Here is a 22070-nt window from a genome sequence, read left to right on the forward strand (position 1 = left end):
AATCACCCTGCCACTTTAAGCACCGCTTCACTAGCAGCTCGCATTGAATCCTAGCTGAAAGAGTGAAGTGACCTTTCCGTCCTGCAACGAACTATGGGTAAAAAGAGATTTCCAGAGAAAGTGGGGTGCAATTCAAAGAAAGTAGAGCAGAAAATATGGCGAGAAACAAGAACATGCAAACTCAGGAAATGTTACAACTAAAAGGACAGGGAACATCTGGCTATGCCAAGTTCATATACCACAAGACGGGACAGACCAGTTCAAACACCTTAGGTGCCAAATAGGCAGGCAGCCTATTTTAACATGCCTGCAGGCACATGCGTCCTGAAAAACTATCTCTGAAATTCGTTTCACTGCTAAATGCCAGTTCAGCGTCACTATAGGCAACATCCAAATACAGTGAGATGATTTTCTAAACTACAAGTTTAGCCGCCATGTTAGCACTGTCAATCCTGCATTTCTTCCTGTGAGGTGTTTCGACCTTCAGTGGTGGACTGCGGCTTTAAACCTGATTTGTAACGATTTCTGTGGCAGAGAGCTCAGTTTTCAACAGGTAATTCCCAGGTGAAGCTTTAAACAGTCAGACACAGTGTGTCAACGCGAGACCTGTTCAACGAGGCAAAGCAGCCACTGGAGTGCACTCTGCCGGATGAGGGATGACAAATGAATTGTATCAAAGACAAAAAACATGCAGCGCTCGAGCAAAACTCCATGCACAGTCGATTCCAGCATGTCTGAATCATGCCTGATGGGAGTCAGTTTCCCCTCAAACTAAAATATCTACTTCACACCCAGAAACACCATTTAAAGATCATATCCTAAATGCCATGTATCAGCCAAGCAACAATATAATGTTTCTTCAAATGTTAAACATTCTTTGGTGTGACTGTTATAGCACATGCTATAGAAAGGACTGTCTCAAGGCGCTGAGCACTTCCCACACTCAGTCCAGAAGTCCAAAGTAGGGTCTTGGGATCCGATGATGTACCTCTGATCTTTTTTGTGTTGCCTGGTGGTAGGGGAAAGAGCAACTCGGGCCTGCTAAGCAGGTGGCTCGGGGGATTATTAAGCCATTACTTGATTGAGGAAGAGATGGGTCCCCACTTGCCATTGAATCTGTTGAGGATGGAGACATACTTGAATATTAAAAAGCGGCTTGTTGCCCGAGACTGACTCACTTGTTGAGAGGGTTGCAGGTGGTATTGGAACTGATCCACGTCACAGCTGTACCATTCCAAGGATATCTTCAAACGGCGGGTAGTAATTCCTTAACTTGATTGTGGAGTAGGTTGTGGAAACAGTATCACTGCAAAGTACTCCACATCTATGTGTGGAAATTCCCAGGTAAAATTGCACCTCCTGGCAACAGAAATGTTATACCTGTGTCTGTTTTTTACTTCTTGAAATATAGCTGCTTTTTAAAAGAATGCACTAGAAAATACATTTGATGGAGGCCCAGGGTCTGCTGACATTAACTAGGGCTCATTCAGTGTTTCATTGTATCCCAGAGAGTGGCTTGAAGCAAGTAGCCATTCTGAACGACATTACCAATCCTCTAATGATTTTCAATCTTAGATTAACTCCACCACGCCCCCCTCTCCAGAGCTTCTGTAAAGAGGAACCCTGATATTCAGTCAATGAAGCGCACATATGTCCGGTTGAACACCTAAGGGACACTGAACTCCTTGAAACTGATTAGTTTGAACAGTTACAGTCTTTACCCTTCTGTTAAGTGTCTGAAGGGAAGGTTCACAGCCATTGTTTGCATGATAAAAATTCATAACGAAAGAATTGCATTGAAATGAGCAACTCTGTGTATATAACTGAGAATTGTTGTTCTAATAACATCCCAGAAGTTGAGCTCTAATTCCCCTTCAGATGAAGGATTAGGAAAAACATTCTCATGATAGGAACAAGGAAGTTTGGACTCCGAGTAATGGAATTACCAGTAAACAATTCAACCATTAGTGAAGGAAAGCAACAGCCACTAACACTATTGGAGAGGTGTGGTGCAGCGGCCAGAGCAGCTGACTTCGGAGCACAGGGCCCACGGCTCCGGCGCAGCTCAGCTCAGCACCATGTGACTCTGGGCAATAGCTCACTTCATTTCCACAACGGCCTCCAGCGCCTTGAGACCCGTAAGGGTGAGTAGTTAGCGCTTTACAAAATACATTTACATTTACTATTGTCTGTGGGTAATGCTAGCCCCTGTGAGATATTATTAAATTAGATGTTAATTGTGAATGGTTTGTATGCAGTTGACTGGGGCACAGATCATAAAACACTCTGGCCCCAGCTGTGGAGCAGGTACATTGCAAACAGATATTCGAAGCCTGGCTCACAGGGCTGATCTACATACAAGAACACGCACCGTATGACCCCCCCCCCCCCCCCCGCCCCCCATGTTCCGCGCAGACCAAAAACTGCAGACACTGTTCAAAATGCACTTTCTCTGGAGATGGGCTGCGCAGAAACAGTGTTGCTTGCTCAGCCTTGTGTCCATTTTACGAAGTACCACACAGAAGTTCGACCCAACGAGCACTGGCTCCGAATGTCGCTGTGAAGTTTGACGCAGGGGTAAAAGACAGCCGTAGAAGAATGGCGTTTGTCGTGGCCATTAAACCCCTCTTGGATAGAACTTGGACATTGACATGATGAATGTTACATAACTGTGTACTGGAAAACCATTAGCATTCAATGTCGGGCATTGTAAATGTAAGGAGGGGCTGTATGGGGGCGCTTCAGTCCCAAAACACATCAAGAATTTGTCAGACGATACGGTAATCTTTCAGTTCTCTTCAGGGACGATCTTTCACGGAGCCAGAAACTTCCCCGGATTAAAAGTATATACAGGATTACGTTGCACGTACCTCTCTTTAAAAGCAGGTGTTCGGTTCTTCCCTAAAGAGGCCGGTCCCCGAATGTTGTTAGGAAAGAAAGAAGGCCCACTAACAGATATTATTTCAAAAATAGGGAATCTCGTCAGTCGGGTGCTATAATTACACGGACTACATACCTTTGAGTCAATGTCCTCTTCCTAAAGGGGATTCACCAACGCGCTCTCTCTCTCTCTCGCTCTCTCTCTCTCTCTGGGACAAAACCAGCGCTCTGGAAGTTTCAGGTGCACTCCGACCCCAGTATGTGGGACTCTTCTTCACTTCAGATTTGGCACCGATGCTTTTCCAGTTACCTAGTAATCCCAGTGCAGGTGCCTCTGGGTGGGGGGAGGGGCGTTTCTTCTGCGCCCAAAAGAGCCCTCAGCCTGAAGAGAATCGCTAAATTCGACCAAGGCGCCTATTACATTAAACGAGTGTTGTCTGAATCCATCAATTTCTTGTTCATAATGACAAACATTGAAATTAATGACACGCTAACGGTGCAAGAGAGGGATGAGCCTGTTTGGGGGGTTTCATCTCTTGCCGGCAGGTGACATTTTGAGATGACAGTCACTCTCTAAAGGGTTCTTCGCAGCGTTAAAACGCTTCCAAGCGGTTTCCAGGGTTTTCTGGTCGAAGCGCCCCAAAGAGCTGTTTACATCAAGTCTTCAGAGCAGTTCCCGTTGCATCCTTTGTGAGGGAGGCTTTAAATCCGTCTTTCCGGGCGGGAATCGTCGTGGGTACGCCAAAAACCGCAGTGCATGTGCCAGGCCGCCCTTCTCGAGCACAACAGCCTACGACGGATTTAGAACTGGGCAGCGATGTGCCCGGTGCTTTTCAGCTGAGCTGCGGAGGCCGCCAAAACACCAAGCTCTGTTTATGAGTGCACCTCGCCAGATTGAAATCAAACGCAGCCGAGTAACGAAAAGGCTAGTTTAAAATAAGTTTTCTTTGCACTGGGCAGAAGCAGGACTCAAATGCTAACACCGTAGGTCGTAGGGTGGGGGAACTCAATGACGCAGACGTGTTGCCGGTTCGAAAACAACGTACGTGTTGGGTGTTTAATCCTATGCTTTAAACTTCACATAGCGTAGTTCATCAAAGCTGCCATTAATGGAACTCTGCGCAAGGCTCCCTAGAATGAAGCCCCACGGGCGTCCCTATACCCAAGACACACATAGCTTATAGAACGGTTCCATCCGACGGATCCCACCAGGGCCAGAAGAGGTGGACAGAGCAGCGGTGCGCATAAGCTTTATGAGAGCTGAGGAACAATGATGTACCTGTCTCCAGGTCCCGCTGCTGTAGCCCGAGCCTGTCCCGTGACGAAGGCCACACGCGCGGCATGAGGGACCACTCGCCACCCCTCACAGCAGGCAAGGCTCACAATACCCATGGAGAGGCACGGCAAGGTGTTCCACGTGAACCGGCATTAACCGTGCACTCGTGACGGTTCACCACCCCATTCCAGACAGGCGCTTCACCTGCGTCCTCTTCGGTTCCCAGACTCTGCTGAGAGTGATGCTAAAGCACAGGCGCATCCCGGCGCAGGCAGCACCCCCTCGGCTCGGCGGTTTCACGGGGTGGCGCATTTCACTGCCGATGGAAAGACGCCCTGCAGCACGTGCAGCAAGCAGCTGGTGCACGGGAACTGGTGGCGGCTTTCACTTGAGTGACCTTATTTCACCTCGTGCGTTCCCAGCGTGCTCTATTTAAGGAAAACATAGCAGTACGTGTAACCAAAAATGTACAACACTCTAGCGTGAAATGGGCACCACGGAAAACGGCTGCAGGTGACAGCGCACACACATTAATGGAAGTGGCTCTGCGCTGCCTCCCATCACCCTCAACACTAACCCTAAAGATGGCTTCTGGGATCAAGGGTCAGGCTCTGAACTTACGTGTTTCTCTGCAGAGGACAGGTGGCGAGGCAGTGGAGCACACGAACCTGGCAGTGCTGACCCCCAGCTGAGCAGAGGGGGCATGACATTCTTATAGCAGGGAATGGTTAATGACTGACAGAACCCTGGCCACAGATCTGCTATCTAGGCTGGGTTTAGGGGATGGCTGTGGTCCAGGAAGAATCGGGTGCTATTTGTGTGTCTGCTTGGACAAGTGAGGTGCCAGGAAATTGTGATATTGTCAAATAAAATGCACCTCAGATAATAAAATCTAACTGTGGAGGTCTGGGATATTCCCTAGTCAAAATAAACAGCAGGGTAACAGGCACTGAGGTCTCACACGGGGTGCAAAGGGGACGAGGGTGGTGCACCCCGAAGCCCCCACATATTTGTAAATGAGTGCAGATTCTAAAACATTATCCAGGACAGAGCACATTCCACAGTAGCATCTCGCCGATGTGCTGAAGTGCACCCTTCCACCTGCCCGTGGCTGCTCCCTCACAGCACACGATGGAATATCTGGACACTGGCGTGGTTGGGGCAGGGGGGGGGGGAGAATTGGAGGAGGTAGTGGTGTCCGGAAGCAGTGCATTAAGTGGGAAGGGAAAGGGGTCTCAAAAAGAGGGACGTGTACAAGAGGCACAAACGCTTTCCAAGAGGTGTAACCGCTAAAATTAAGTTTGAAGCTTAAAGATGTGAAATAAAATCCTGTGTTTCACACAGTGAGACCCATGACCCGTGTTTAAATGCCTCTCAAGGTCTGCATGGCATTTAGAAATTTGACACAAAATATGCCTGAACCTAGTCAGATAGCTTCCAATACTCGTTAGCAGCATCAGATCGATGAGTAACAATTATTTTATTGTGTATAATTAGAGATGAAAACGGTTCAGGGCAGAAAATATGAGACTGTGAATTAAACATTGCTAATATCTAGGGAAGTTGTAGTGTCCTATTCCATTCACGCCCGTTCTCTTCATATCACTTTTCTGGGCAAGAAACTGAACTTACACCATATTTTTTCTTACAAACCCATCACCTAAATAGGTGCATATTTTACACTGCATCCTCTTCATCACTGTCCTTCCTCTGTGTCCTTCTGCATTCACTTCCTTGCATCATCTCTCCTTTGTCATACCCTCTCTCTCACACACCCACCCTCTCCTGACCTGTGTGAAAGGCATTTTCTTTTCCTTTGGCATTGTCAATATTTCAATAGCTGTGTGATCCCGTCGCACACTTTCACATACAATGATAATTACAATTGGGACATAAGTGACCACCAGGGTGTGCATTACTGAGAGGCCAAGGATTGGATGGGCATGTAGTCTGAACACGTTTATGGCTTACTGATAGGCAGCCTAAGAAACCTTGCATTACCTCATATTCAACCCCAGAGCTCTCAATCATGCCCAGTCATGGATACCCACACACAATCTGAACTTACCCAAACACCCAGAGACGACGCATTTCAAGGCACTATACAAGAGTCCCATGCTGCATGAAAGACAACTACACACACACACACACTCCTGGGGAAAACGCAAATACTGCCAGGGAATGCAAGATGAAGCTAAACAAATGAAATATATACGGCGATTCACTGACATAAACTGTCGTTAAGGATTTTTACAGTCCTCGCTGAGAAATTGATTTCTACCCTTACAGTTAAGAATATAAATATAGAGCCCGGTAGGGAACCGTGTCAAAACAGTGTTTTTGGACCCCGCTGTCTCCTGTCTGTGCAGCCCACTGATCCAAATTCACTTACAGCGCCTTCCCTGCGGCTACCATCTATAGGAGGGCCAGGAGGAGCCGGTGTTCCAGCTCTGGGTACCCGCCTGCGACAACCGCAGCATCCCAGAAAGCATCCCTCTTACCTCGCCAGCATTGCGCCGGTGCGATGCCCGCAGAGACAGCAGGTGGTTCGCGGAGCGCGCAACTCCCTGGCAGTCAGGGCTGTGCGGCGCGGGAGAGCGCGGCCCCTCCGCTGGCACAGGGCGCGAGGGGCGTCAAGGCGTCCTCTAGAGTCCTGCTGCTCGGAGGGCGGTGAGCTTGGACCAGTGGCTCGGCTCCGCCGGCTCCTCGCGCTCCATCCTCCTCCTCGCGGGCGCTACGAAGGAGCTGCTGTTGACCCGAGGGGCGGGAGCGCGCACGGGGGGCTGTGCGAGAGTGTGCGCGCCCCGCTGCCTGAGCACATCATCCACCCCCACCCCGGCAACCCCCGCGCGCGGGAAGAACGCACTCTGCAGAGAGAGACAGCAGCCACCGCAGCAACCAGCGAGCACGGAAGATCACTATTGACAAAAACATCAATCCAAACACATTTAGGGGTATTGGGGTTACGTGAGAAGAGATTTGATTTTATTAAACTCACGGAGACACTTAATATCTGTCTACTGCGCTGAAAAATAAGTGCGGATTTGGTTAACCACCACTGTAAACCTGATCTCTCCTTTGGCGATTGTAGGCTGATAGCTATCATTCTCGGCGAGCAAAGAATAACGTGAATGTGGTGGCTGAGGGAAAGAAGATTGATTAATCTGATTGGCTGTGAATTAATCTGTTCTCTGAGATAAGCATATGCACGCCTGACTGGGAAATATGCGCCACCTTATGACCTCGGGTCAGATTCGGACTCGACTGTCATTTCCGCTCATAAGAGTTCCTGCTTTGGCCATTATCATTTTATTCAATCAGAGCATTCCATCAGAACCTAACAGTGAGGACCCCTTTGGAAATCCTATTTGATCCGTTGTAAATATGGTGTACTTAATCTATTTGTTGACATGTACGTTTTGGGATATCAAAGATGTGTAATGGTATGGGCAGAGAGATAGTATATATATTTTTAATTCTATCTTTTTCACATGAGATTATGTTCCCTACGAAAATTCCTTCCCAAGAACACTACTAAAATTAGGGTCATGGGATCGGCCTCACTCAACTATGCTAATTACACCTTTGAGGAGTATGGTTATAAAAGTAGCGTTTGTAAATATATTATAATGGTTAAAAGTTGCAGACTTGTGGAACACCACATTTGTGACACTCTCATGGTAGAAACAATCTTCCTACCTCTTGGTCACACTTAAAATTAATGCTGATAAATCCGCTCATTTTTCAGCTTTTCCACAGTCAAGAGTGAATTCACAGGGGGGGGCGTTGCTAGCGCCCGGAGAGGATGGCGGCAGGTCCCTGACTCTGAGGGGACAGAGGTGTCTATCGGCGGACCTAAGGTGGCAACCAGCTCTCATGCGGATTTCAAATTGAGGGTTTGATTGCGTGAAGAGAAGCGGCATGCATTGAGGTGATTTGCTTTCTTCTGAACTTCTTGTGGGCTGCATTTTCTTCATTGTGCAATGAGTAGCGCCTCCGTCATTTATGCGGCCGCCATTTTTTTTTGCGCTGAAGAGATTCTCTGTATGATGCCTCAGGAAACGCGCATCTGCAGTTCTTTATTGCCGTTTGTTGCTGTGTGTTTTGGGTTGTGCAGTTTTAAAGGCTCCTATTTCTAGCCATATTCTGCTTGTTGATAAAGACATCATTGACTTTATTCTCTTTTTGCTCCTTCAAATAAGAGGGTCGTTTTGCCTGTCATATTTAAACTTCCCCTCTTATGAATATTTGGAGCTTTCCTATTCTAATATTGGGGCCTAAATATGAAATCGTTTCCTCTTTCTGTACTTTATCACAGAGCAGCCATCATTTACACTTCTGCCTACTTTTCTCTATAAGATGATATTCACTATTTCCATGGTGATTTTTCCTGGCTTCTTGTCTCATACTCCGTACCACTGAAGGAGTCTCTCTGGATTTTACAACCTTCTACTAGTGTTATCTATCTTGCTGATATTTATTTACGGATTTCATCTAATGCTCACAAGTGTTTTAAGGCCATTCACTGAGTTTCATCACTCCTTTTATGGGGAGGTTGAGGAATCTTAAACTTGCTGTGTCCTCTAATGTTTCTAAAGTATCTGCATGTTCAGATCTCGACTCAAATCCTAACGGCACTGAAATGGAGGACCTCCCCTCTCAAAAACCTGATATTTCTTCAGGCGCCATTTAAAAAATAAAGTTCTCTCGTAAACTACCTGCAATCTTTAACAAAAGACACAAAAAAGATCCCCCTTCTCCTGAAAAATCTTCACGTCAGCCATGGAGGTTATTCTTGAAGAGATCCGAGCTCTAAAACCCTTCATAGAGAAAACCAATAAAACATTACCATTTTTAAACGATAAATGGTCTTATTTGAAGTCACGAGTCCTCGTTATGGAACAACGTACAGAGTCTCTCGAATCTTCATCCTCATGCATCTCATCTCTGGAATCTGAAGTGTCTCTTCTTAAAAAGCAGGCAGAAGATTTAGAAAACAGGAATCGTAGAAACAACCTCAGTCTTTATGGACTTCCTGAAAACATCGAAGGCTCCAATTCCACCAACTTTTTTCAAACCTTCTTGCCCAAGCTCCTGGATTTACCTGCTACAACTTCGCTCAATATTCAAAGGGCTCACAGGCTTGGTCCGAAAATCTCAGCGAAACCTTGTGGTGTCATTATGCTTTTTCTGCAATACACCGATCTTCTTCAAGTCCTTTCAGCAGTCAAGACTAAGAAACAGGTTTTTTGTGAAAGTCACCATTTCTTTTTTTCTCAAGATGTAGCTAAAATTACAGCAGACCGATGGAAAAATGTTCTCGATCTGCGTCATCAATTACGTTCACTCAACTCCAAATATGGTCGCCTCCATCCTTGTCTTTTCAAGCTTACGTATAAAGACAAGACTACAACATTTGATGACCCCGCAGTGCTACAAAAGTTTCTTACTCTTCACGGAGCCGATACTATGGACACTTCGAGACCTGTTTGAATATTATATATGCTTCGTGTTACACAGTTGTTCTCTTTTTACCTGTTCTTAATTGTTTCAGTGACTTCTGATTTCTTCTCACTACGTAGAGGGGTGAGACAAGGTTGCCCCCTGTCTCCTTTATTATTTGTCATAGCAATTGGAACCTTTCCTAACTGAAATTAGACGGTTAGGATTAGGATGAACAAATCACAGGCTTCCAATCTGGTTCTCATCAAATCAAGTTGTTAGTTTATGCTGATGATATTCTTTATATTGCTCCAATCCTGAAACTTCCCTTAAACCTTTTTGTACAACAAGTATCCTCATTTTCTAAACTCTCGGGTTATCGTCTAAACGCTGATAAATGCAAAATTTTACCTTTAAATTTTCTTGATCAAAAAGATCTCTTTGATTCCTCTGGTTTTTCCTGGCAGACCATTAAAATAAAATATCTTGGTTTATGGTTTACACCTTCATTATATAGCATGCTTAAAACAAATTTTGATTACATCAGTAAAAAACTTAAGTCATAATATTAATCGTTGGCATCCTCTTTTTCTCTCCTGGTGGGGTCGGTTAGACTCTATTGAGATGATGCTTTCCCCTCTGGTGCTATATATTATTTCTATGATTCCTATTCATATCCCTCAATATTATTTTAAAAGAATTGATTCAATTTTGATGAAGTTTTTATGGAAAGGTAAATCTTCGCGAATAGCTTTATCTACTCTCAAGAAAGATAGACCTTGCGGTGGCCTCAAGTTCCCCAACTTTAAAACTTATCATTCAGCTTTCTCACTAAAACAAGCTGCTAAATGGTTCTCTATGGATCTTCCCTTACATCTACCCCTCTGGCTACAATTAGAAAAAGATCTTATTGCTCCTTTTGACTTTCAAGAAATTGTAACATTTACTGCCAAAATTGCCTCTTTGCGCTCCCCGATTATTTCTCATTCTCGTAAACTCTTATCTCCCTTATTATCCTCATCGTATCCCTCCCCTAAATCCCTTCAAAATCAACCTATTTGGCATAATAAATCTTTACAGATTTGTAATCCCTCTATATACTGGAAAACGTGGCATTCTAGAGGTTTATGCTGGCTTTCACAACTCATTTCTGACAACAAACCCCTATCTTTTTCTGATCTTCAATCTAAATTTTCTTTACCGCTATCTTGTAGATCACAGTATAATGTTCTTCATCTCTCTTGCACGCATTTTCTTCAAAGTTTGCCTGCTTCTGCTGACTCTCCTGTATCTTCTAAATCCTTACTCTGTATTCTAGAAGGTTCTCCTTCAGCATCTAATGTTTACAAATGTTTACTATTCTCCTTAGATAGGAATAAATCAAAAACTGAGAGGATGTGGGAAGAGGACTTTTCTCAAGAGTGGTCATTTGCTACTTGGGATAAAATTTGGTGTAAACTCCATAAAACCTCTTGAGCTGCAAATACCACACAAACCCTTTTTTTCATTTATCATAGATTATTATTCTCCCCTGTGTCTTTAGCTTCTTTTTCATCAAACTCATCCTCTACATGCTGGTCATGTCCCTGTCCTACTGCAGATTTAAAACATATGTTATTTGAGTGTCCCTCAATTCATCAGTTCTGGCAATTAGTCTGGTCCCAAATACCGGTAACTTTTAAGGTCCAAATTCCTTTTTCCATTACTAACATATTTTTAGGTACTCTATCTCCCCAATGGCTTAAAACGTCTCTAGGTTTGAAACTTTTGGACTTATTAATTACTTTTCATGTAATATCTTCAAATTGAAAACAGGCAGATATGGTCAACTTTAGAGCATGGTGGAATGCTGTTTGTTTTTACCACAGACTAAATGCTAATTATGTTTCTCCCATATCCCTAACAATCAAAAGAGATCATTTATGGTTCCCCTTAAGAACTTATTTATCTCATCCTGCCTCTTCTTTTGTCGCCCTTAAAAATGTATCTGCTGAAGTTCGGAAACCACCTTAATTTTGCTCCCTTTGCCTTTTTCTGCTTGATTGTTTAACTGATTTTTCTTAATTATTGAATGTTTTATTACAGTTTTCTTTTCACTTTTACATTCATTGATATGCTTACAATGTTATATTATCTTTACAATTTGTATGATGCTTTTTCTGTTCTATATTGTTCTTTATCCCCCCGCCCACTTATTCCTTATTTTGCTCTCTCAATAATATTTTCCTCTTTTTATATACAGGTACAAAATTAAGTCCTATGTCTTCTTCTTATTTTTCTTAATCATTTTTTATGTGAAATAGGATGGTTTTTACCCTTTTTTTATTGATGTTTTACTTCTTTTGTTATCTCTCGATAAATCAGACTTAAAAAAGAGTGAATTTACAACTGAAGAATATAAAAAAATCATTATTTTGTGAATCAAAACGTAGGATTTCTCATTTATATGTATTAATTCCCTATACACATTATTGATGTATTCTCATATTTATTTATTTTATGCTTGTGTGGAGTTTTCCGCACTCCGCATTACGGGGAGATCGCGGAGTTCCCAAATACTCCTCTTTGTGCAGCGGAGTGGAGTTTTTTTCCTCGCTCGCGTTCACCAATGGCAAGTTGGCGAGTGCGAGTGAGGAAAATCAAGTTCCCAGTGAGATTTTTCCTCGTTCGCAATCGTCAACATCAAGTTGGTGAGCGCGAGTGTGGAAAATAAAACTCCAGGCGAGATTTCTCAACGCAGGGGGGTCAGGTTTCTCATTGCGTATGGTCGCGTATGCTTGCGACCGCTCGCATTGAGAAACTGCCCGTTCGCGTTGAGAAAGCTGCAGTGCAAGTAAAAATCTACTTGAGCGGCAGAAAATGAAAGCCTGCGCTGTGCATGGTGCCGTTCACGATGATCGCACAGTGCGGATAAGCATCCAGCACTGTGCAATGACCGCAAACAGCATTTTTATATCAAAGATCGCCGCTTGCGGAGATCCGCGTAGTGCGGCAGAGTTTTTTTACCACTACGTGGAGTTTCACGTAGCGCCACTCCGCGAACTCCGCCCTGGGTTAGTTCTAAGACAGTGAAGAACAATTCCGGGAAGCATCTCTAATGAAACAAGGCCATTTAGACTACAAATCAGTATCCATTTGGGGCATCGAGCAATCAAGTCAAAAACAGAAGAAACTTTCAGTAAATGACCCAGTTGTAGTGAGCCACCTGTCTACCATGGAGGGGACAGCTTACCGTCACACCCACTTGGAGGCTGGGCTGAGCCAATAAATAAATAAATGGGCATGGGACCACTTGTGGCCCAGTCCGCAATGCAAGCACTGACTGAGTGTGAATTATTGCTGCCTCTTTCCCGCTCATAGTATGGGACCTAACCAGTTATAGTACACCAGCCTTACCTATATCAGATGCCAGCAAAGTTAATCAACAGCTGGTCACAAAATGTAAAAGTTCACAAACATCCCAACGTGATGACCGATCAAAGTTAAACTATGGATTTCTTTCAAAGTGTACCCCAAGGTAGAACAATTCAAAGTGTTTCATAGTGAAATATGAGCATATACTGTACTCTCAAAGAGTCAAAGTTGTAATTAGGGTTCTTGTCAGACCACATTTGGGTGGAGGGGGCTACAGTTCAAATAGGGTTTACTGTCCCACAACCGTGGTGGTCGAGGTAGTTTGGCATGGTGTCCTGGGCTCTGTTCCACAATAACTCTGCAAAGTGGGTAAAGTAGAGCCGCTTCCACATTTAACTTTCAGGGAGCAGGGGTGAGCAGTCACAGACTTCTCAGGGTGGTAGTCTGGGGCTTGCACTCAGAACTTAACAATCATGCCACAGACATAGAAATTGATGCCCAGCCCACTGCATGTCTTTATGAAAAAGAAAGTACACTTAATTGCACAGCAATATCAAATACAAAACCATCCAGTTCGCGAATAAAGGGTTGTATCCCTGATGGCTATTTACCAGTGGGCGCTACACTCCCTTTCTCTCCATCCTTCTTCCTGCCATGGCAGCCCTGGTTCTTATGCCCCCCAGTATCTTTGCCAGGAGCATGAATTAGGTTCAGGTGCATGTTACATTCCCCACAAGTTCAAATGTGCAATCAGTTCAAATTGTTTTTAGCCCCTATTAGAAACTGGGTTTCTGGTTGGCAGAGGTTATCACCCTGTCCAAGAAGGAACCACCAACCTAGTCCGGGAAAGTCACAATCACAACTTAAATTAACCTGTGCTCACCCACTGGTAGCTTGATATAGAGCAGTCAGGCTTAACTTAAGAGGTAATGTGTAAAGTATTTGTGCAAAACTTCAAACAGTAACACAGGGAAAGCACCACAAAAAGACTCGAAACGAGGCTACAAAAATAGAACTCAATTTTATAAATAGAACAAGATGAAAATGATAAAAAATCTGATATGTAGAAGTAGAGATATGCATTTTTAAAGATTAAATGTGAAAATAACTCTTAGAAGCAATAAGCTGCTATTTGGGATAGCAGGTCAAAACAGAGTCAAAAGTTCAGGCCGACGGGTGACAGAGCGCAGGCCTGATACAGGGACCCCACAAGGCCCGTTGATCAAAAGTACCTTGATCCTGGTTGTAATAGCGAAGATGCGGGATGCAGTCAAGCAATATGTTTGTGTCGATCTCATAGTCAAAGTGAAGATTCGCTTTTCTCCATGCAACAATGGCGATCTATCTGTTACAAAGATGATGCACCGGTTCTTAGAGGCAATGGTTTCAAAGCCGATGAGGCGGGCTTCTCCATGCAGTCAAGGGAATGCGCAATTGTCTCTTTGCAGTGGCAGAGATGCACCAATTCCGATGGTGATTCACTGGTTCAGAGTGCAATGCGTTGGTCCTGTTCCCGCAAAAGCAGCGATGTGTTGATTCTGCTCTCTCAGCAGAGGATGTATTGGTTACACTGGAGCAAGCACCGTAGGCCCACCTCTAATGGTCCAGGTACAGGAGCAGTGTTGGAAGTCTTATGTCCCTAAGACTTCTGATCAGGAGGCTAGTCAACAAGCCTTTGGAGTCACTCTGGGTTCAAGGGATGTAGGCCCAGTCTTTACCCAGTCAGAGAAATTAGCAGGTAGCAGGGCAACACAGCAAGGCAGCAGTCTCCCAGATCAGCAGTCCAGCAGAATGGCAGTCCTTTAGCACAGCAGATCTTCTTCCTGGCAAAGGGGTTTCAGGTCCAGAAGTGTACTGTCTTGGTGGGGTGCGAGACCCAGTACTTATATCCACCTGTGCCTTTGAAGTGGGGGTGACTTCAAAGAAGGGTCTTTGAACTGCACAGAGGTCCTCCATTCCTACATTTGCTCCAGACTCACTACAGGGGGTATGCAGCCCTTTGTTTGGGGACAGAACACAGCCTATTCAGAGGTAGGTGTCAACCTCCTACCTACCATCATTTGAGGAAGATCCACCAAGTCACACCCAAGTTCCTTTTGTATGTGGCTGTCTAGAAGGAATACACAAAGTCCATCTGTCACCCATCCAAGACGAATCAGAGACAGGCTGCAGGCACGAAAGAGCTAAGAGCAGGAAAATGTAAAGTATATATAAGTACCTGCAAGGGATTTGTGGTGTATCGGAAGCCAGGCGGACGACGGCAGCTCTTGAATAATATAAGAGCTGCCTTTGTGCAGCATTACTCATTGCTGGATTTATAAAAAACAGACGTTGATAGTCTTGCAGTGTGTGCTTGCAATAAGAAGGGCGCTACCATGCTACATTTGATCTTTGGAGTATAATTAATTCTCTGTTCCTGCATTGAATCGCTCCATGCTCTTGAACATATAATTATGTTCCCAGTTCTCCAGGGTCTTCAGTCCACTTAAGAACGATTCATCCTAAAGATGGTATTATATATGTTATCACAGAAAAGACCGAAACATCGACGATTTAACCCATTTTCATTGTAAACATCACCTCAGGAATTGTTCATTGAATAATCAATGAGGATTTGTCTGTTTTTAATGTCTGATATGGGTTACAGCAATAGTGTTCATGAGACAAATAAGGTTTAGCGAAGAATGTCTATCTTAGTCGCTTTTGTCTATATGTGAATTGGATCTTGAACCTTTTTAAACCACATGGTTTTTTACATAAATCTGTAATTTGAAAAGTATACACCCATTTTGTATTGTTCATATTTGTTTTTCACTTGTTCTGTGCTAGATTTGCTTTGCAAACAAATAGTTAATTTGGACCTTTAATTACAAGCCACTGAAAAGTGCATAAAATAATTCATTTTTGAAGATTACTTAAGACTTTCTACATCTAAAAAAATCCCTTCTAGGCACTTTTACTTGATATTAGGTTTGTGTTACCCAAGCCTTCAAGGGTCTATTGGGTTGCCCATTTTCCAGTTTGGGTAAGTTTGTAAAAGTAGCATTTTCAAAGTTGTAATGACAAATGCAATTCTACCTTTATAGAGGAGTTATCATTACAAATCAATAGGTATAAACATGACAGATCTACTCCCTCTCTATCAGGAATTACAGCTGATTATGTGTAATAATGAACCCCCAATGTTATCCTATGAGAGGGGTAGGCCTCACAGTAGGGAAAAACGACTTTGGAAGTTTTTCACTACCATGACAAGTAAAACATAATGGCACATGTCCTACCTTCTAGTTACTGAGTACCCTGCCCTATGGGCTACCTAAGGCCTACTTTAGGGGTGACTTCTATGTAATAAAAAGGGAGTTTAAGGCTTGGCAAGGGCCTTTAAATGGCAGTTGTTAGACCCAGTGGTTTACGGCTGGCTGGGATGCATCGAAGCCAGTCAGAATCCACTGCTGTAAATAGGATGAGTACAAAACACATGTCTGATAATCTGTGCTCACCCTGGGGTATCTTGGCAACGAGCAGTCAGGCTTATCCTCTGGGCCCAAGTCTAAAGTATTGGCACAACACCACCATCGCAACATACTGCATACACTATAAAAAGACTGATCTTTGTATTACACAAACACTGAAATCAAAACAAGATACACATTGTATATACGGTATTATTATATGATTGTCAACCTTTCCCATTGAAATCAAAATGAGATGCACATTGTATATACACTTTACAGTTATATGAAATGATCGAACTTTCCCATTATCAGAACGGGCAATCAATTACAGGTCTTTGACTACACCTCGTGACCCAGTCCCTCAATCAATCAACTACACCAACCAATGATACACGTTGCCCCTGCTGTCTGCACATTGACTAGACTATCGGAACCACCTAAAATTGAAAGAAGCAGTTACTTAGTTTCGTCCTTCCAGATTAGACCTCTAAGTGCCCCACAGCACCTGCATGAGGGCAATATCGCTATCCCCCCATAGCCAAAAGGTTGTGACCCAGGAATCTGGCATGCTTCCAAGACTGGAGAAATGTTTCTCCTCAGGTGCAGGAGCAGGCTGCCGTAGCTCCCGACAGCCAGCCACAGGTGCCGACAAAGTGCAACAAACCCCCTGGGCCCATCTCAATGTTCAGAATAGAAAGGAGAGGGACCCCTTTAACCAACCAGGGGAATAGGGTACTACTATCTGGTAGAAATAGAATTCCCGTGGTGTAATGTAGAAGAAGTCTTTATAGTATAGGAAAACTGAATTGTTATATTCACCGCAGGTAGTATGCGCACGATTTGTAAACATTGCCGGTCTGAGCCGGATCTTTTAACTCACAATACTTCCGGAATGTGCACGTCCGGGTCATTGCAGGCAGTGTGCACATGACTTTAATGGCCGCGGTATTCATTACTTCCAGGGCTAATGGCACGTGAAATGCGATGCACAGCTGAGAAAAACCAACCAATTCCGCAACAGGCCAATCAGACCTCGTACCTGTGGGTATTTATAACGGTAAGGTAAGGGTATGCCTGTAGCTGGCAGTCAGGAGGACAAGAGGAGCCTGTGGGATGCTATACAGAATTATTTAGACAGTAAGGCTATCGGGTCGGGTCCCCCCCAAGTACCGGGCTGTAGCTTAAGTTAGAAGTTCCATGCCCTATTAAAACCGACAATAGTTTGCGGTATTTTAATTTGTTTAAAAAAAAACACCGTGATCTTGTGTCCTTTGTAGGTACTGTGTGGCTAAGAAAGCGGCTAATATCATGACCAGGAGAGGATACGTGTTCTCCATATACTGTAACAACAAAACAACAGGCGAAGCGGTTTTTAAAATAATACGGTAGTCACCTTAACCTCTATTTCTATGTTCAGCGATAATAGTTAATAATTAAAGCAAAACATTTGGATTTATTACAACGGTCCATGTTTTAGGTGCAAAGTTTTAAAGACAAGTTGAGGACGATCTTGCAATCAAGAATAATTTGCCCGGCCCAGATAAGACGTCAGGAGCAGGGTCTCCTAACAAAACAACCCAAACCCCTTGATAAGGTAACGTGACATGACAATCTATGCACATTAAAGAAAATAATCCTTGGATGAATAAATGTTACTACTTTGCTCTTTATGCAATTTGGGCGAATAAATAAAGAGTAGTATCTGCCCTTTATCACCAGAGGTGGTTCGCCAGTTTGAAATTGTAGATGAAAATTGAACTTTGGATTTATGGCGAGTCCCAAAGTATAAATAGAGGTAAGGGTGTCTTGTTAATATATGATAGAAACATCAAGATTCAGCCAAGCTTAAGGCCGACCTACCTATAATTGTTCTTTCAGATGTTTTTGACCGAATGAGAAAGAACAAACAGATCACCAACGAACTTGAGGAGAGCAAGTAATTTTATAAGGTAATCCCTTATTTCCAAAACTTTTCCCATAAATTTAATACCAACAACAATATGAGTTCCTCCATCAGAAGTAGCCCATTTGATAGGATATAATAGGAAAGAGTGTAACATGTATGTAGACATTATCTCCATATCAATACATATGGAATTGCTCTAGATAAAATGAAATAACTGAATTAAAAATTAAGCAAAACTGAATTATGATCATATGTATAGGAACAATGTACTATATACAAAATTATTTTAAACAACATACAATGGAGATGGTATTTAATAATTATTGTTTGCCATAAATATAACTTTGCCATATTGATACATTTGTCAACAGGAGTCTATCACAACGGCAACCAATCAGTGCCTATAATAAGAGAGACGATTAATTTTTTTGTCTTGAAAAAGATGGACTATTAGACTAAACCATCGAAACGCGTCGACGCTGCATTACAACACAATCTGTGGGAACAGCTTTTCTTGTAGATACCGAACGAATATATTGTGTGTAGGAAAAGCCTTTTTGAAATTTATTCACGGATGCTTTATCTTATGACAAATTATACTGTCTGTTTTTGTCTCTCTGTTTTAAGTTTGTGGAAATTTTAACAGCTAGACGTAGCTACTGTGGTTATTTTGTGTCAATTATTTTTTTCAATTTAGTACTGTGTATAAGTTGTATTTCTGAATGCAGTAGAGTTTGTATCAAGCTTATATGATATTTTTATGTTTCAGCAATAGAAGCACTTGTGATAGGACCATAGACTGTCTATGTTTGTTTTTAATCGCTTTTTTAATAAAATATGATGTCTCTACAAAATTTTAAAGTGGTATGATTTACACCAATTGGATATATTCTATCACATGGGCTTATGAGTGTGTATCTGAATATAACAATTCTGTCTCAATGTTCTCCACAACAAATTACCTTGTGACATGGGTCCAGGAAGAGGGAACCAGCGACCTCGGATGGAGGCCGCGATTTCAGGCACTGTTGTCCTCCCGATCTAGAGATCGAAGACAGTCTCAGCTCTCAGCTCAGGTCTCTCAACACACCTCAGACACCACACGCTCCGGAGTGCAACTAGCACAGGTCCCCTGGTTGCAAGCACAGGTTCCTCAGACTCTGCAAGCTTCCCCCACACTCCTCTAACTCCTTTTGTCCTGGCACCTCAGGTGGCTGCTGATCTTTATGAGTGCACTCCTCTGCACAGTGTGATGACAGTGTACGTCAGGACCGTCCTTGTCCCAACTGATGATCACTTCCACCCGTTCCTGGTGCACACCGTGCAGTCCTTATGATCTCATGGAAATGGAGAGATCCTTTGTGTCCCTGGGATCTCGTGGACAGGATACCAGCCAATAGGCCCTTGGAGAGTACTCAGGGACCCAGGCCACGACAGTTGGTACTTAGCTTCAGGTCACTCCTTCCTGGAGCACGACAAGTTCCATTCCACCACAAGTCTGTGGATAATCCTGTTGCAGTCAATTCTTCCCTAAGGATTCCTCTTGTTGAAGTCCCAGCTTCTTACCAATGTAGTATGGTTCCAAATCCAAAAGCGTCTCTACTTTTAGAGGCCATAGCTCCAGTAATGATACCCACAATGGCCTTTGAAGATGTGATGATTTTAAAAGGCCATCTTTGAAATGCACAGGCCTTCTCTCTATTTTATCCTATTTGCCATCCTACCCGGGGAGGTTTGATCACTGTCTTTAGTGGGGCCATGACCCTGCCCCTTGGAATGCATGTGCCAATTTCACCCCCACGTATCTGTCCCAGAAAGACCCCTTAGGCTCAGAGGTCCGCAGTTTCCTTTGAGCTTCTAGTTTATGGCCTTCTATTAGGAATGCACAGATGTAGCTGTCCCATCAGAACCCAAATTTGAATTGGAGAAAGGCTGACAGGCACAGAGAGCCACAAACATCAAAATGCCCACTTTCCCAAAGTGACATTTCCACACACGTAATGCCAACCTCTGCTCACAGTCCCCATAAGGGCAAACCTGTGGCACGATCGATGAGGATGAGCTACCTGTGTGGATGACTCAACCAGTGCTGCAGACCCTTGGAGGAGAATTTGAGGTACATGCGCTGGGTATATGTCTTACCCCTCGACAAGGGACTTGCAGATAACTTGAATAAGCCAATCATGTATACACCTACCACCAGTATGATTATGACAAGCACATCGCTTTGTTACTAAATGGCAGTGTCAAACCCTGTCAAAGACCTAAGGCAAGCACCTAGATCAGTGGAAACTGGAAAGGAGAAAAGAAAATAGTTGAGGAAAAGCATCCTAGAAAGTGCCATTTCCAACAGCTGTGAAAACTGCAAACACAGGCTCTGCAATGGCAGGCCTGAGACATGTTTAAAGGGCTACCTGAGTGGGTGGTACACACAGTGCTGCAGGCCAACTAATATTATGTAATTCACAAGCCCTAGGCATATGTAGTGCACTTTACTAGGGACTTATAAGAAAATTAAGTATGGCAATTGTGGATAAGCCAATGTTACCATGTTTTAGGGAGAGAGCCCAAGTACTTTAGTACTAGTTATCAGTGGTAAAGTCCTAAAGCCAACAAAAACCAATCCAGCAAAAAGGGGAGGAGGAAGGCAACAAGTTTGGGGGTGGCCCTGTAAAAAGGGCCTTTCCCAACACACCCTTTGTTGCAGCTTATGGAAAACAGTCTCAATTCCTGGTGCTCTATTTAACATATTGCATCAGATTGATCCTGACTGCAGGTGGCGGACCACAGTAATCACATGCCATTCTTATAGCGGCTGCAGTGTAAGGCTGAGTGCAGCCCCATCTTCAGCGTGTGCAGCTTCTAGGTAACAAATGGATGCCAGTCGGAAGGCCTAGGGGCAATAATCACAAAGTCATGGGCCACCTCTGAGCCAGCACACACAATGCACATGATAAGGCAGGTGCAGTCCATGCTGGGTCGTGCACAGATCACTCTGGAAGGCAGTTGTAGGCCAACTCAGGTTAGATCATGGATCACACAGCAAGGTATTTGTAGCCCAATTGTGGCTGGTGCATGGATAGCACAGCAAGGCAGTTGTAGCCCAGTGCACGCACAGCAAGTTGAGGGGCTTGTACACAAACTCAGGTCGGTACAGTTCTTGACAGGAACTATTGAGCAAAGGAGACCCTCTGCATCACAGGTATCACCTGGCTTTGCTCTCTCAGGCAGTCCACTTTCCCTAAGGTGCTCTCAGACCAGCAATATGATGCGTTTCTCCTCCTATACAGTCTCTTCTTCTGCAGGACCATGCAGACTTATTTCCTTTCACAACAGACAAGCAGGCTTCGAGGCACTAGACAGACACTCCAACGTATATCAAAATGTGCAGACTTCAGGAGAAGTCCCTTCAACTTTGGGAGACTCGCTGCCTGGCAGACACTATCTCTGATCACACTGCAGTCCTTCTGTGAGCACTCTCTTTCTTGGTCTCAAAGAGCTTGGAACTGGAACAAAGTGTGGTGATTTAGATTCTACTTTTACACACATTTCCTGGACACAGTATGCAGATCCACTGTATCAACTGTATCAACTGTATCAACTTCGAATATGAATTTACCTGAAAAAAACAAAGACAAGAGGCTTTTGGCGAAAAAGGAACACTTGGTTTAATCAAACACTACGTCCGGGAGTGCAGCATACAGAAAAGGGTCTGTGGACTGACTCAAAGTACAAGCATCTTGAATGTCTTTTTATA

General features: G+C 43.8%; 1 protein-coding gene across 3 annotated transcripts in view; it reads right to left on the bottom strand.

The window, feature by feature from the left end:
• Positions 1 to 6976, bottom strand: part of FUT9 (fucosyltransferase 9) — a 513529-nt gene extending 506553 nt beyond the window's left edge. For 2 of the 3 annotated variants that reach the window (XM_085611140.1, XM_085611138.1), the window contains exon 1: positions 6658 to 6976. The gene's annotated coding sequence lies outside the window, so the exon portion shown is untranslated. Of the gene's footprint in view, positions 1 to 4159; positions 4379 to 6657 lie in introns of those variants that run through there. The other variant, XM_085611139.1, reaches the window with a different exon arrangement.
• Positions 6977 to 22070: the final 15094 nt, after the last annotated feature.

Source organism: Triturus cristatus, chromosome 6, assembly GCF_964204655.1.
Source record: "Triturus cristatus chromosome 6, aTriCri1.1, whole genome shotgun sequence".
NCBI classification, from domain to species: Eukaryota; Metazoa; Chordata; class Amphibia; order Caudata; family Salamandridae; genus Triturus; species Triturus cristatus.